At 39.5% G+C, this 7,427-nt stretch overlaps 1 long non-coding RNA gene across 1 annotated transcript; it reads right to left on the bottom strand.

The window, feature by feature from the left end:
* Positions 1-3,197: 3,197 nt before the first annotated feature.
* On the bottom strand, positions 3,198-6,694 carry LOC131701605 (uncharacterized). The gene is made up of 2 exons (XR_009308910.1): positions 6,267-6,694; positions 3,198-5,646 (listed from the first exon to the last, which is right to left on the bottom strand). It is a non-coding gene; the product is annotated as an uncharacterized LOC131701605 (long non-coding RNA).
* Positions 6,695-7,427: the final 733 nt, after the last annotated feature.

Below are 7,427 nucleotides of genomic sequence, written 5' to 3'. Positions count from 1 at the left end.
ACATTATGTCGCTGGTTTGAATGGGATATCCCAGTATAATCTTCATTTATTTAAACGAGTTTCAATTAAGCCGTATCCACACTGGACGCAAGCGTCGAGAGCGAATAATTTAGAAGTCACTGCAGTCAAATGGGAGTATCCACACCAGCAGCGAGGGATGTCGCTTTGAGAAAATTTCATGTCGCTAATATAGAACCTGTTTTTTTTTTCATCGCGTGACTGGAATGAAACTGACCAATCAGAAGCAAGGCTAACACCCTTGACACACGCCTCAAAACACGTCACGCCTCAAAGCAAGGACGACGAAAAGTTCATTTATGAGGTGCAGCCAAGAGTATATAACTACAGAACGAAGGCTCGCACAGCGTAGCTCTCGCAGGGTAGTGCTGTGTGCGCAACACATAGTTGACATAGTGCATCATTGACCCTCAACACCCCTACCACATGACCACAATACCCCACGAACCTTAGGTTTAGGGTTAGGTTATTGTTGTGTGTATTTAAAGTTATGGCCAATACCCCACAAACATTTATCACCCTTATCATGTGATCGGGCTGTAACATATAATGATGACGTCTATTACGAGTTGCACATGCAGTACTACTCTGTGTGAGCTACGCTGTGTGAGCTCCCTGTGTAAGCTACCCTGTGTGAACTACCCTGTGTGAGCTACGCTGTGTGATCTCCCTGTGTGAGCTCCCTGTGTAAGCTACCCTGTGTGAACTACCCTGTGTGAGCTACGCTGTGTGAGCTACCCTGTGTGATCTCCCTGTGTGAGCTACCCTGTGTGAACTACCCTGTGTGAGCTACGCTGTGTGAGCTACGCTGTGTGATCTCCCTGTGTGAGCTCCCTGTGTAAGCTACCCTGTGTGAACTACCCTGTGTGAGCTACGCTGTGTGAGCTACGCTGTGTGATCTCCCTGTGTGAGCTCCCTGTGTGAACTACCCTGTGTGAGCTACGCTGTGTGAGCTACCCTGTGTGATCTCCCTGTGTGAGCTACCCTGTGGACCCTTCGTTCTGCAGCAATACCCCTCTAGGTGCAGTAGTATCCATTATTATATGATTGCAAATTGAATGACTACAGAGACATCCAGAAGAAAGACAATGCCTGGGTGGCTTGCAGGTGGTGCATTTAGCAGCACCGAGACATTTTCTTTCCAATTAAGGTTTATTAATAAGCAAAAAATAAACCGGATCATACATGCAGTATACATATCCAGCATAACTTGTACTGTGATTCTTGAAATATATTTTTGTTTACAACTGTAAGTCACCCTGGATAAGGGTGTCTGCTAAGAAATTAATAATAATAATAATAATAATAATAATAATAATAATAATAATAATAATAATAATAATAATAATAATAATGTGCACTTTTGCTGGCACAACTTGAACATGTGACCTAATTTTAAGCTAAGGCTTTTTTTTTGGTTATGATAAATAACGTTTTGTTCATTAAATTGTTACAATTTTACAAAGGAGTTGCCGAGGTCAGGGTGGTAACCTTTTATCAAGCCCTGTTTTGTAATGGGACAGCTCATCTCTAGTGTGTCCAATAGGAATGCATGGGCGGGGTCATGTATTTATTTCCAGTCTTTTGGATCATTTCCAAGTCGTGTCTGGTGTGGACTGACGTTCGGCGACTTCGCTCGCGTCGCTCTGTCCAGTGTGGATGCAGCTTTACACATATACTCCACAAAGTAAACCAGCTCTGTGCCTTCTGACAATACTCTAGCTTGTATTTAACAGTCTTGTATTTGCTTCAGCTGTAGCGGGCCAGTGCCTATCTTCTTAGCATATGTTATTATTAACCATGTTACATTTCTGGGCAGAGCTTTCTTTTCTTTTGACCCATCAGAGTTCACTCTGTTGGCCCCATTGAAACCCAATGCAGCATGTCTGTCACATCTGCTGCTGCTGCTGTACAATGTCTTTCTTAGGAAATGTTAGGTAATGTGTTACCCAAGATGGCATATGTGTTCCCTGTGACTATTGTATGAAAGATTCCCACTTTTCACAATGTCACTACAATTAATGCTAGATAAATCTATTATAGATATTCTTTATAAATCTATGCAAATGCTAGTTCTATAAATCTATATTGTTTCACCTATATATATATATATATATATATATATATATATATATATATATATATATATACTGTATATGTACACAATATACAGTCAGCACTTGGATATCCATTATTACCCAGATTCAGTCACGTTTTACCGCCCTTGTATTAAGAATAAAATCAATCCCCATTTAATATATGTTACAAATTAATACACTTACCCGTCACACGCGATTTCTGACTCCATCACCAGTTTTCTGATACAAAGCCAATTGTAACAATTTTACAATTTATTTGAATATCCGTCAAAACCTGCATTTTTTTTTCTCTCTGCATGCCAAATCAGCCTTTATTATGCAGTTACACAGCGCTTCCTCCCGTTTCAGCTGATGAAAATGCAGCCAAAACAAAGTGAAGAGACAAGCTACGGTAATGTAACAGTTAATCAGAGGGCCCTGACCACCTTCCGGCACCTCCTCAAGACTCACCTCTTCAGACAGCACCTGTAGAACTCCTCTTTTCCCTCTGGACACTTTATCACTCTTCCTTAAATGCGCTTTACAAATGTCATTTAATCTGTAGTATTTTGTATTTAATGATATCCTGATGTTACTATCACTGACACTGTTATCTGCTCCGTTATTGAATTGTATTTTGTCATATACTTGTACTTGCTAGAACCGAAGCCATTGTATTTTATCTTGCTCTTAATTGTATTAATACATATACTGTGATTCTTGAAATGTATTTTTGTTTACGACTGTAAGTCGCCCTAGATAAGGGCGTCTGCTAAGAAATAAATAATAATAATAATAATAATAATAATAATAATAATAATAATAAATGTAAAATATTCTGCTTCCTCGCTGTCCTATCTATTTATTTAAATTTAGTATAGCAAATAAAGATTAAAAAAAAAAAAAAATCAAGAAAGTGTTTGCTGTCAGTGGCAATACAGTAACCACAATACTATAGCAACTAGTCTCCGCTTTGAATGACGAGTTGAAATCAAACAACTGCACGCAGTCTGATTAGTTTCAGCAACTTTATAATTAAGCATAACAACACAGGTATGTCGCATCTCTTCTAAAGCCAGGAGGAGGCTTTGACTTTATGAACACACACTATGAACAAGTAACTGAACAAACAGCACGATCAGGATTAACACATACTGCAGATAACTAGGTTAATTTTAATTACTAAAACGTTTTGATTTATTTTGCTAATAAATGTTAGGGCCTAACAGTAATAATAAGTTAGCTGTACTTGTATTCTTTACATAATCTTTTCGCAAACGCGGGAGGGGGGGACGGGGATGCTTGGGCTCTGGGAAATACTCCATGAGAATTAAAGCCCTGGTTATATTGAAACTCTAGTACATTACAAGCTCAGAGGGAACGTGATGCGGCACATCATGTCCCGCTAGAAAATGAATCAGCTGCTGCTACTGGTAGACAGATCAGGGCGGGTAGGAAGTATTTTACATTTTACATGTAGTAAAATCAATGCAATTAAATAATGTAACTTCTATAATTATTATAAATAATAAATGATTGCCCTATGTGCCAATACCTCTTCTATTAATATAGCAATCTCCTGTGTCGTGAAGCATGGTTTACGTATTCTCTCGGCGAGTGACCTAGTGTTTGCACTGTTTTTCTTGCGCTGTGCTACTGCCGCTCGACATTATCAGCTCTTTTACATTCAAAACGGAGCCTTGCGGTGCCGGGATTTTGCCTTGCCCTGATTGGATAGCAGATTCCCCAACATACTCAGCATTGATTGGCTGGGCGCTGTCACTGCGCCACTAAACATGCTTGCGCTGGGTTTTTATTTTGATCAGAATCGCACTTTTGAGAAGCCACGCCCTACGGGGCAGACGCGTTTGACTTTAACCACTGTGTCTGCGATTGCACTCGTTTCATCAGACTAGAGCCCTCGGGCTCCAGCGGAGCTAGTTTTGGTTTTGTTGTTCAAAGGGCTAGTGGTCCATTCTGTATTATTCAATTGTTTGGTAGTCCTGGTGGTGATACAGTGCGATACCACCCTGACATCCATAGCACTATATAAACACAGATATAAACCGCATGATAGTAACCAGAAAATGCAAAATATTAATTAAGAAACAAAAACAACACTTCAGGCATTTCTCATAACTGAATTGTGTCTCTTTTCTGCTGTGGGGTGTGGATATCAGTTTTATTTCAGTTGTAACTTTTATTTAAGTTTCTATTTCAATTCTATTTTTTTCTTTCCCTCAATTTCAGTTGCAGTTTCAGTTTTGATAAGGATGTTCTTAACCATTTCTATTTCAATTTTCGTTTTAACGATCATTTCTATTTCAATTTTCGTTTTGTGATAATTTCAGTTTCAGTTTCAGTTTTCACTCTAAACCAATCGTGGGCCCTGTACAGGTGTTAAGTGAAGTGCTCCAAAATATTGTCCCTAGTTGTTAGTGCTGTTAGAAAGCAACAGTTTCTGATTCATCTTCAGAAACACTCTTTGTTCCAGAGATGTATCCATCCAATTCCTTCGTCCAGATGATAGCTGTCCACACACAGAGAAAATCCTCTTTACAAATGCTTGGGATGCAGGGGCTGCAAGAAAATCTTCAGCAACTGGTGCAAGCCTTGGATACACAATCTCCTTATTTTGCCAAAATTTCAAAGGAGTCTCAGTCTCACAGCATACTTTGCCTTGCTTCAGTTCGGAGATATATGTGGAAAGTTCAGTATGTGCACTTCCTGCATTGCCAGTGGTATTGCCAGATGTTGGAGTGAGTTCAGCCCCAATCTTGCAAGCCAAAAACTTGAACCTCTTTAACACAGTTCCTTCAGCACTAGCACTGGTAGGGCATTGGGGGTTGACACTGGACTTTTGTTGTTGTGACACTGAAGGACTGCTGTAGTGTGCAGCATGCTGAAGGACACAAGACCTGGCTGCTTTCATGAGGCTTTCCATCTCTGTTGTGAAAAGTGCAAAGGCAGCAGTTGGGTCCATCAGGCAAGCTGCTGCAGGTGTGGCATCAAAATCTGCTGCTTGAGGGTTCAGTAAACAAGCAAAGCGTTCACGAAGTGACTTCAGCATAATCTGATCAAGTGGTTTTGAGATGACTGATGACTGTAAGTGTGCTTCTAGATTCAATAGGCAGGGCACAACTTCAGACAGAGACTGGCTATCAGTCTGGAGCTGATCTGTATGTACTGCAAATGGTTCAAACAACTTCACAAGTTGCTCCAGTTTGGACCAATCACTGGTGAGCAAGAACTTGGTTCAAAACAATCTTGGTCTCCAGAAGTCTCTTCATCATGTTCAGAGTACTATTCCAACGTGTCACGCAGTCTTTAATTTGTGTTTTGCCACACTTAGAAATCATTTTTTCAGTGGCCACTGAAGATTTACGTACAGTATTCACCAGGCTTCTAGCTCTGCTAATTACATTTCCAGTACTGGGATATTTGAAGGCATCCTTCAGAGTGAGCTGCAGGGTATGTGCCAGACATGGCATCCTTGTGTACTTAGACAGATCAGCATCTTGAAATAAGTCTTCTTCAGCTGAATCCACACCTGTAAAAATACAGGTGAATTGAACACTGCTAAATTGAAAATCTACTTGGGAAGTAATTACAAAGTATTAAAAAAATACTATACAGTACATGTTGTTTTTTTTTGTCATAGTGATTTTAAAATATATATGTAGAACTCTAGAAATTATCAGCAATTTAACCTGCCCAAAAGGGCTTTAAGACGACACTCAGTTTGTTAGAAACAAATATATAGATTGTAAAAGGGAACAAAACAATTTTCACCGTGCAAAAACACGTTTAACACAGACCATTATTATTTATTTTTTTTGAAAACTGATGTTAATGTATAATTTAAAAAATCTATCTGTACTAAACTAAACATAATCACAATCAGTGAGGTTTAAATTACAATCAAAGACCAGGCTGTAGTTTTTGAATAGGTTGTGGAGATCGTTTTAAATGTCACACTTGGGGAGGTAGTGGAGTTAAAAACAAAAACGCATATATAACAGGATTTGTAGATAGCTAATAGGATTAGTATGAACCACAGCAAAAATCACAGTAATGTATATGTTTAATCTGTCAAAGTTATTAATGATGGGCACATCGATGTAAAACAAATTTCAGTTAAAAACACACTTGATTACAAATATTACTTACTGGTATCAGAGCCTTGATCCGCGCTGCTTGCATCGATGTCATCAGGCTCGTCTTCAGAGTTTTCAGCATATTCCACTGCTTTTTCAGTAGCCTCACAAACCTTGCCACTTTGCGCCAGTATCTTAATGGCTTTCACAATGTTGGCGCCATTATCTGTGACGATCAGTAGTACATTTTCTTCTGTAATGTCCCAGGTAGTGAGTGTGTGTTCAATACATTTAGCAATCACCTCTCCTGTATGTGGGTGAGAAATTCGATGTAGGTTGATAAAAACATGTTGAGCTTCTTTTGCAGATGGATTGTAGAAGCAGGCAGAAATTCCCATGTAGGAGGCTGTCAGACCTTTCTTGCTCCATCCATCAATACATAGGGTTACTTTGCGAGTTGTTTGCAGTATCTGTTTTACAAGTGTTGTTGCACTGTCCATTCTTTGCGCAAGCTGACTGGTAACTCTGCCAGAACCTGGGACCTTGAACTTCGGGTCGAGTACCCCACAGAACTTTTTAAAGGCTGGTTGTTCGCATAATCTAGTTGGCAGGCCAGTCTCGACAAACAAACTGACCAACGCATCTTCCCGTTTTGAGTATTCAACTGACCCAATTCCCCACACCTCTGCTCTTTTAAAGCACGATGTGAGTGTCTGTTGTGATCCAGATGAAATGGAGGTACTCTGAACAGATTTTCTTTTTCCGATTTGAGCCTGCTTTCTGTTTGTGTCCCTTTTTGCCACTTCTCCGAACACCTCTTTGTGACAGCTGTTAAGATGTGTTTTTAGGTTGGTGGAATTCTTTCCTTTAAGCTCCACTCCACATATAGTAGGCCTACTGTTGGTGTTGTCTCCTTCACAGAGCATTAAAACAAGACATTTGCTCGTATCTTCGATACTACTATATTTAAAGTAGTCCCAAACAGAGCTTTCGCGCTTTCGTCAAGCATGTGTTGTTGGTGTATGCACACTCATATTAAAATGAAATGCTAAGAATGTTTTTTTTATTATTATTTCTGTAGCTACCTCATGTAACTGAATTCCTTACTCAAAACACAACCGTTTACTTGCTAAGGAAGTGTGTCTAATACAGCAGCCAATCGCATTTAACTGTGTTCACTGATGCAAAAAAATAACCCAATGAGAAACAGGCTTTACTTTTAAGATGAAAATAG

The sequence above is a fragment of the Acipenser ruthenus genome, chromosome 25, assembly GCF_902713425.1.
Source record: "Acipenser ruthenus chromosome 25, fAciRut3.2 maternal haplotype, whole genome shotgun sequence".
In the NCBI taxonomy this organism is placed as follows: Eukaryota; Metazoa; Chordata; class Actinopteri; order Acipenseriformes; family Acipenseridae; genus Acipenser; species Acipenser ruthenus.
This window is presented reverse-complemented; position numbering and strand designations above follow the sequence as displayed.